The sequence below is a fragment of the Colius striatus genome, chromosome 1 (genome assembly GCF_028858725.1).
Source record: "Colius striatus isolate bColStr4 chromosome 1, bColStr4.1.hap1, whole genome shotgun sequence".
Lineage (NCBI taxonomy): Eukaryota > Metazoa > Chordata > Aves > Coliiformes > Coliidae > Colius > Colius striatus.
This window is the reverse complement of record NC_084759.1, coordinates 135,635,294-135,644,720: the sequence shown is the minus strand read 5'-3', so window position 1 is coordinate 135,644,720 and position 9,427 is coordinate 135,635,294.

Below are 9,427 nucleotides of genomic sequence, written 5' to 3'. Positions count from 1 at the left end.
CTTCATTTCTACCTGAAGGAAACCACAGATCAGTACAAGCTGGGCCATCTCTCCACTGTTTCTCAGGCTTGTAATTATGTAATCAGAAAGGGATCAGAGTAACTGGGAGGCTCTGCACACTCAGAGTGGGAGTGGCAGCAATAAAGGGCTTATAAGAAACTCATTGAGAAAGCACACTTTATTTTAACCCAAATATAGCCAGATACCTGAAATAGGTGAGGGTTATATTAGCATCAGTGAGGGCTGCATGATGTAAACATCATAGATACAGACAGCATTAATTACATAGACAACCTCAGTGGCTCCTGACGTGTACTTCACAACTGCTTATTTAAGAGGTGTTGCTATTACCTTGCTGATAGACATATGTGAAATATGTAGAAATACATACATCCTTTTGTAGTATCATTGAAGAAACACACTGGTCTTAATAGCATAAAACTCCCCGAACTTCTGAGGCACGTAACAGCCAGAAGCACTTAGGTTTTAACTTTTTCTATTTCTGTGAGGACGGTACTAGTATAATTTTGCATGCTGATGGGACAATCCCAGTTTTACAGAGCACTCTTTGCAAAAGTAAAAGTAAGGTAAAAGTAAGAAAACTCATGGGCTAAGAACATTCTTTACAGAACACTCTTTGCACACTTTTCACGGCATCTCATTCATACAGCTACCCAATCTGATGTCATATTTTACATCCGCTGACGGAATCATGCCAGAATTTATTATAGCTGTAAACCAGACTTCCAGCACACAAGCAGCTGGGGGAACCTGAGCTGGAGATTATGTTCCTAGACCTGCTCAATTTCCTTTGTTAGTCTGGGCACTGGGCACTGTGCTATAAATACACAGGCAGTCACTTGACCTTGGCAGTTGCTTTGGCTAAAATAATTCTCCTTTGAAACTGGCAGGGGCACAATAGGAGCACGTGCCTGCCATCCCCTGCAGCCTGGCACTCAGCTGGAATGAATGACCTTTGCCTTGCGCTGAAAGTACAGCTTCATGACTGGCTTACGTTGAACTGAGAAGGGCTAGTAACAAAATGGTTAAATCACCTCCTCCTTTGCCCCGATACATGTCCACACCTACATCTCTTGTGTCACTGATCAGACTAAAAATTAATCTTATTCTTCTCCCCCTCAATGATTCATCCCACTTTCAGAGCAAAGGGAGGGAAAAATGCACTTCTAGGATCTCATACATATTCCTCATATCAGATATTTGGATTAGGACACAAGAATCAAAATAACTTATCTTTTTCTTTTCACTGTAAGGAGACAACTATGAGCTGCTCCTGTTTATCTAAAGGTAGGAAAGAGAAATGTTATCATTAAAGTGTGTATTCGTCTCTCCTATATTACCTCATTGAGAAGTTTTCTAAGCTAGCTGACTAGAACCCTTTTTTTTAACCCTAGCAAGAAGTACACATCCCTACAGGCACTTCATCCTCTTAGCCTGTATTTTAGGATTAGTCAAATTGCCCTCAGGATCAAGTGTCAGGTGCTGCTATTCTGACATTAATGTCTAAAAGTGTCTGTGCTTTCTCCAAGTAAATTCCCTAGGTTAACAGTTCAGTACTGAGCAAGCCCAGGATGGCCTCTGTCATGTCAGATTCCAAAATCACAGTATTATCCCCATGCCAGACCGATCGTTCTATGAGCTGCTTTCCTTCATTGATCATCCATCCATGGAAGCAAAGGCTGCCCAAACCCAGTGCTCACAGGAGTTTTTCATGGCAAAAACAAGTGGAAGAGAGCTGGGCTTTTTCTGCTTTCTTTTTTTTTTTTCTGTATTCCTTGAATAGCTAACATCTTATAATCTATATTTAGATAACATAACAGTTCAGAAATGGTACACTAAAAGACAACTGGGAAGTTGCCCAGAAGTTACAACTGTATGTCTTTGGTCATTTATTACACCAAAAATAAAGCAGAGCCCTGGTCTATTCATGTAAGTGCTGCTGCTTACAGTAAAATCAATTTGAAGCTTGTCAGAATACTGCACTGTACCAGTAGCATTTACTACATGGACTAATGTAATCATGCTATAGTATAACTATTCTCTAACTACACATAACCACACAAATGCCAGATGTCAAAAGTGGTTTGGTTGATGCAGCATATTTTATATGCAGAGACTACATAAACTGTGCCAGAAACAGGACCTTGCTCTTAAGGGAGGATGAGCCTCCACCAAGAAAGTTGTCTGGCACACCTCCACAGTCTAACTGCACTGCCAAACCCTTTCTAGCATTGATGAAGTCTTAGCATTAGCAGAACTAGAAGAAAAGTGTTAGTGCAAAGATTAACAGCAACAAGCAATTGATGAAGAGAACTATCCAGTCTCATGCAGCTCATTCAGTTGCCATTTAGAACTCATTATAGCAAACAATTACCTTGTACAAACAGGGACAGATGTGAGGTTCCTTTATTACATGAAGCAACGACCAGAGATGCGAGGCTGAAAATGGCCTCTTCGTATACTTCCTATCATATAGCAAGACAATTTAATTATGTTTTGTACAATGATGAAACAACCAAAGAGAAAGTGGAATGTAATCACTTTTGTGTACTTATTTGATTTGAAAGATAGGCTCCATATCACCGAGTAGATGCAGCAGCTGCAATGATATTGAACATCATTTGGAAAATAATACAGATACAATACAATTTTAAATGCATTAAGCATCATCACATATTCAGTATTTTCAGTCAGGGTTAGGTTTCCAAAATTGAGCAACTATAAGGTGCATCAGCTGTATTGAGGGAAAGTAAACAATAACATTACATAATTTGAAGGGGTTTTAATCTACTCACTGATGTAAAAATAATAAATAACGACAATCACTAAAGACAGCAATGAGTAGAGTGCCAATCTGTAACTAAAGGGATGATCTGGAAAAAATGGAGGAGTTGATATCTGTCACATAATGTTCATTAGTCTTCTATGAACTTTTCAAAATAGATAGGATAAAGGTCTCTATCTTTCAGACATAAAACTAGCCTAAGCAGAAAGAGCAGTCACAGTAAAAATTATAATAGGACAAGACAATTCATGGTCAAACAAAATACAGTTTTAATCCACCTCAGAATGGCTTTCATGCATTTGCATCCCTATAGGCTTGGCAGTGTGAAGGCAGTGGTTGGACTTGATGATCTTAAAGATCTTTTCCAACCAAAGTGATTCTATGGTTCTATTTTTTTAAACTAGAAATAAACTCCTTCTAGTTGCACCTTTGTAAACCAAAAGCCCCTGCTGTCTAACATGTACCCTTTAATGTACCTATTCATTTTAACTGCTATTCCAAGTCCAATCAATAAAACAAATATCCGGGCAGGGTAAATTTCTACCTACTTTTCTTGAAGTGCTAAAAAGCAAATCAAGTTACAGGGAGCTTGTGACTTTCTGAACCTATCAAATCTCCTGCTGCCCACATACCTATGTCTCAGCATGAGCTAGTAAGTTTACAATGACGTGGAGGTTTCAAGAGTACAAGCTAAATATGCACAGTAAATCTCTGACACATGTCAAGGAAAAAAAATCGTCATGCTTATCTAGCTGGTGTTAGCTGATATCTCTGTTGGGGCTGATTATGCTATTCAAGACAATTTGTGATAATGTGCATAAGTTATTCTTAATAAGAAGTGTTGGAATTGCAACAGTAGGTACAGGGAGAGGTGTTCATACAGACTAAATTTAGCTGAATGTAGCTAATCCCCATCCCCATCTCCTTCTGTAGTCTGTTGAAACATAAGCTTCTCTAGATGGCGGCTCAGAGTAGAAGCTTATTTTAGGCTGAAGCTACAGGAGAGGTAGAGAGCTGATTCAGTCTTTCTCAGGGGCAAAAAAAATGAAGGGAATCTCCTTGCACCTGCTTGTCCTGGCCCTTCTTGAGCTGTCTTTGGTGTTTGCTGAGCACTTGACTAAACTCTGTCAGGTGGCTAAGGAACAGAAAATTACTTCAAGGAAAGAAAATTGACACTCTTTGGCTGATTTAATGAGCTGAACTGGCTCAGGAAGAGATTAGAGAAGCATCAAAACTGGAGAGTACAAGAGATGATCAGCAGTGGAGGGCAGCACTTTGAGACTTGCTCATTCCCACAGTGCTGAGCTAATGTTTTGACGCAACTCTGCTGGGTAATTTCACCCTTGACTGCCTTGTAAATGGAGGGCTTTAATGGTGGAAGTGGCTTGAAGGGGAGACCCTACACCCACACTGTGATTTCCCACTCTTGTTCTCACGCTGTTGTCATCATCATGGGGCTGGATAAAAAACTGATAGAGATGGTCTCCCTGAAAACAGGAATTTTCTTTTGAGCCAGTGCAATCACAGCAATTCAGATAAGACAGCAGCAAACAGTGATGCAAAACTGGAAGCTGGCAACATGGGGCAGAAACATCGGAAGCTGGCTTAGCTTCTGAAGCCAACATCTCTTACTATGCCTTAAATTCCTTCTGGAGGAGAATTTCTGCTGACTATGATGGGTAGATTGTCATGGTTTAACCTGGGTTTAACACAGTAACTAAGCACCATGCAGCCACTTACTCCTGCCTTCCCTAGTAGGGTTAGAGAGGAGAATCAGGGAAAAAACAAAAGTAAAGCTTGTGGGTTGAGATAAGAACAGTTTAACAATTGCAATAATTTTTAAAAATATATAAATAATATATAATAATAACAATAATAATTAAAAAGGAAGAATAAAAAGAGAGATAAATAAAACCTTCCAAAACCAAGTGACGCACAATGTTCATCACCCATTGACTGATGCCTAGCCAATCCTCGAGCAGTGATCATTTCCTCCAGGACAACCTCCCCAGTTTATGTACTGGCCATGATGTTCTGTGGTATGGAATAGCCCTGCAGTTGTCCTGGCCATTCTCCCTCCCAGCTTCTATGCACCTACTTGATGGCAGAGCATGGGAAACTGAAAAGTCCTTGACTTTGGATAAGCACTACTTAGCAGCTACCAAAACATCAGTATATTGTCAACATCATTCTCGTGCAAAATCCAAAACTTCTGCAACTTGTCACAGGGAACTCCATACAGCCACCTTCTACCTCCTGTGCTTTCTCACAACATGACATGACCCATCAGTGAATGGGACATAACAATTCTCATTTTCTGGCAGCTTATTATACAGTGAGGTCTCTTCAGCATGTGTCACCTCCTTCTCTGGTGACATTCCGAAATCTTTGCCTTCTGGCCAGTCCATGATCACTTCCAAGATTCCTGGATATCTGGGGTTTCCTGTTCAAGCCTGTTGTGTGATCATTTCCTTACTTTGTACAGCATCAGTCACATGATGTAACATGCACACAGCAGTGGGTGTGTGTGGTAGGTAAGAGCATGGAGGAGGTGGCATGAGTAATGAGAATATGTGTTACATGTTAAACTTGCTTTGGGACTGACCTTCAGAAGTAAGTTTCTGTGTCTTGGTTTCTTGGTTTAAAAGCAAGTGGCATTGATATCCAATATAATGGTACTTCGATGGAGCCAGAAAATCAGAAAGCAACATCTGATCTCTGCTCATTTGGCCCAGCTTTGGAATAATGAGTTTGCATTGTAATCTGCCAGGTGACATTACCTAATTCCAAACATAAAGCCAGCATACTGTCTTTTCCTTCAGTCCATAGTAACCACGTGTGTGAAGGGAAACAATTCCTCACAATAGTCAAAAAGGATCATAGAAATTATAAGAGGGCACCTGTTAGATCCATACCAAAGGTATTTGTTACATTTGTCCTAAAGCTTATGTCTCACTTTGCCAACAGTATTGCAAACCAAAGTGGAAGCTCAATTGGTTGAATAACTAGGATATGTTTACAGTTTGAAGGAGAAGATTCAAAATGTGTTCATGGATGTCTTACCTGACCTTTGTGTACCACCCTCTAGGACCACTATTGGAAAATGTAACCCCAGTCACTTTGTGGGACTGTTTCCATTTTTAGCAATGAAGTTTTTTGCCATGCAAAACCCTCTAACCACAGGAACAGATTATCAGAGTCAAGGGGCACTGTGGACTCACAGCACAGACCTTCTCAGCATGCCACTGTGTGTGATTTTAAAGGCAGTAAGTTCTATTTCATATTTTGAAAATCCCTTAATTTGGAATAGAGGATACATTTCAGTGAGATCAGCCTAGCATAGATACTTACATGCCTCCATGACCAAGTCCACCAGGCTGACAGAGTGCTAAGCTACCATGCCTTCTCTGGGGGGCAGCCCATGTGCTGCGGCCACTTGCCACCTCTCAGGACATAAACTGGTCAGGTGAAATAAGCTATGACTGAGGACACTCCAGGAGTCTCTGCAGCATTCTAATCCTCATACTCTGCTGCATCCATCAACAGTTCTATCCCCTCTCCCCATAAAGCCAACACCAGGAAGAGTGGGATGCTCCCCCACATTGCCTGATTGATTGCTTTCTGCCAACTTCCATCAGCAGATCTCTACCACCATGAGTCCTCATTGCGTTCAGCGCCAAGTGCATCCTTCCAAGCCTTTACACATGACTTGGCTGTAGCAATGGAGCCAAACATTTGTCAGTACTGGGAAATGTGTTAAATAATGCTCACTGGAAGCTCAGTTCTGTTCACAGTATTTTCCAAAAAGCTTGCTCTGTGAACTGCAGAGCAGTATGGGTCCAGAGTGCAATATGGCAAAGGTTAGTTAAGCTATCGATGGACATTTTCCAAAAAGGAGAATGGTCAGCCAGCCTTGACCCTTAACATCAGCAATCTGCTTCAAAGGCAGCACTTGGAAGCCTGTGACTACAGCAGAGACCATGGGCAGAAGCATGTTTCTGTAAAACAGGCAGAAATGCCCTCTGTCTGCCTTCAGAATTAGGGTAATTCTTAACAAGGCAAATTGTGTGATCATGTAAGTGAATGTCTAGGTGGAAGGGAGTGGGAGAGATGAATCTGTTCTTTAGCAAAATTCACTGTAAGCAATGTCTAGATGTAGGAGATTCAAATGTTACAGTACCTTCTCCAAGTGTGACATGCATAGGAAGAAAACTGGAATTGACACCCAAAGAAGTATTAGGTCCTGCAGTTGTGAATCTTCTTCAGAAGTAATTAATAAGAGATTATATGTGTTTCTACATGAATCACTACTGAAAAACCTACTGTAATACATTACATAATACTATACAGCACTACATAAAAGTCTTTGTACCAAGACGAATTGTGGTGGCACACATCACTCTTTAGGCAGATGTGCTACAGTATGTCATTAGAGAGGGTGATTGAATTAATGTAAAAAGTGTTTCAATGTGAATGGGCCCTTGCACTTGTGTCTGGAGAGCTGTTAGGCTGACAAAGCTATATTCACTTCTTCAGACATACAATGAACAAAATCCACTCTAAAAATCTTAGGAATACTAATTTTTATGAGCAGCTAACCAGTTCAGAGAACATTAATCATCCTTATTGTATGGAAATTCATCTACTGGTAAAAATCACTGTCTGTATGTCATACAAACTTCCAGTTCTATGTATTGTGGCTTGCATTTGGAAGGCATTGGCTGAATGGTCCTTATGGAAGACAGTCTTCTATTTATCCATGGATGGTGTACAAATTGGACTGTATTGGAGTAGGAAATGTTTCTTTAAGACTTTATTTCAACAAAGTGATGACAGAGATCCTACAAGACTTTCCCAACACTTACACTGGTACAGTAGGGAGAAGAGGGAAACAATATGTGCAAGGATATGAAGCATCAGTGAGGGCAAGCGAGGGAGGGAAGGTTCTTCCCAAGCCAGGTACTTTGCTGGAGACAGATGTGCATGTCACATAAGTACTGTGTTGCCCTTTTTATGTCATATAACTTTATTTAGCAGTTGTCTTTTCTCCTGAACTTTTTAACGAGACAAAGCTGTCAATTCAGTTTAGTTGTTACAAACCGAGTGCTATTACTTACTTAACTGCAAAATGTTGAAACTATTTGTTTTGTCTGACAGCAAAGAAATCCAATCAATAAGACCATCACATTTCATTCCTTTTGCACTATAGTCCCAAAAATTGAAACAAAGGTCTCACTCCACCATGATGTATGTTTGCAGGAAGAAGCTCCATTTGTTCACTTGCCACGGCGCTCAGACATGCTTTCTTGTTCAGTTTCTGCATACTGATGCAAGCAGTTGGAAATACTGGGGGAACCTACACACACAAGAGCCCCAAAATAGAGATAATTTTTTAAATACAGGCCATTATGATGAGCTAATAAGAAAGTTTTATTTAAAGAGAGAAAGGTTTCCATCGTGTTACCTCTTATACTAACCCTAGGAAGTGCAGGTGATTGCTGCACACTTGTGCACACCTGCATGTGATATATATTTGGGGTTTTATTAACTACATTATAAAACACTTAACTATTAAGGATGCCTTATCTATGTAACACTGTATAATTTTTAATAAAAAAACAAAGAGAAACGAGGCCCATTGCCAAAAATAAGGAACTATTCCTTCAAATAAAACTGGGGTGAAAGAAGCTTGAAGAAACTGCTGCTTCAAGATAATTTTTATTTATTGGGTGATCTATATTCCCTTCAAATGAAAAATCCAGATAAATAAACACACAATTGAAATATAGGCAAGCCAGAATTTTAATTCAGCATCTGCCAGTATTGCATGTGTCAGCACTTTGTGATTTCCAGTAGGTTAATTCAGTTCTCCGCTTTTTGCAAGGCTGGACAACTAATTTTTTTTTCTCCATTACAATCATAGGAAAAAGTATTTATAGCATATCCATCCTGCAGTCTGATGACCTAATCTACCAAGTCTAACACAGTGCAAGATCACCTTTTACTTTATATTATCCTGACACCAGGCCTACATCCCATGTTCTTGCAATGTACGTATTTCCATACCTTCCCATACTATATTCTTCATGATGTTTACCACCTTAGGACTACAGCCATCATCAGACCATGGCCATCAGACCATCAACATTTTGCTGTGGGGAAGAGTTTTTCAAGTAAGATCTCTGTTTCTAATCAGGTTTATTTTCAGTTTTGCAAAAAAGAGAAATAGCAGGGAAATCCTACCTACTTTTATGTGTTTGAAGAAGATGATGAGACAGATGCAGATAGTGCAGTATCTCAGACTTATGTAATTAGAGACTATGTACACAAGTCAAAAGTTAATTGTGATTAAAATGTACATACACATACAAAAGTTGTAATTGTACGAAGGTCAGCAGGAAAATTTATTTAGACTGTGTCCCTTAACACTAGGGTTTGTTTTTCTGGAAAACTGTGCTTCATCAAAAAATGAACTTTGAAACTGTGACCTGTCACAAGAAGAATTTCCCTGTGACTTTGGGGAGATCTATTCACTGCTCTGTGCCTCAATCCTCCATCATCTAGAACAATAAATAATAACTAAGAGCACAAAGAGGGAGTAATCTTTCTTCTGAAGTCCTG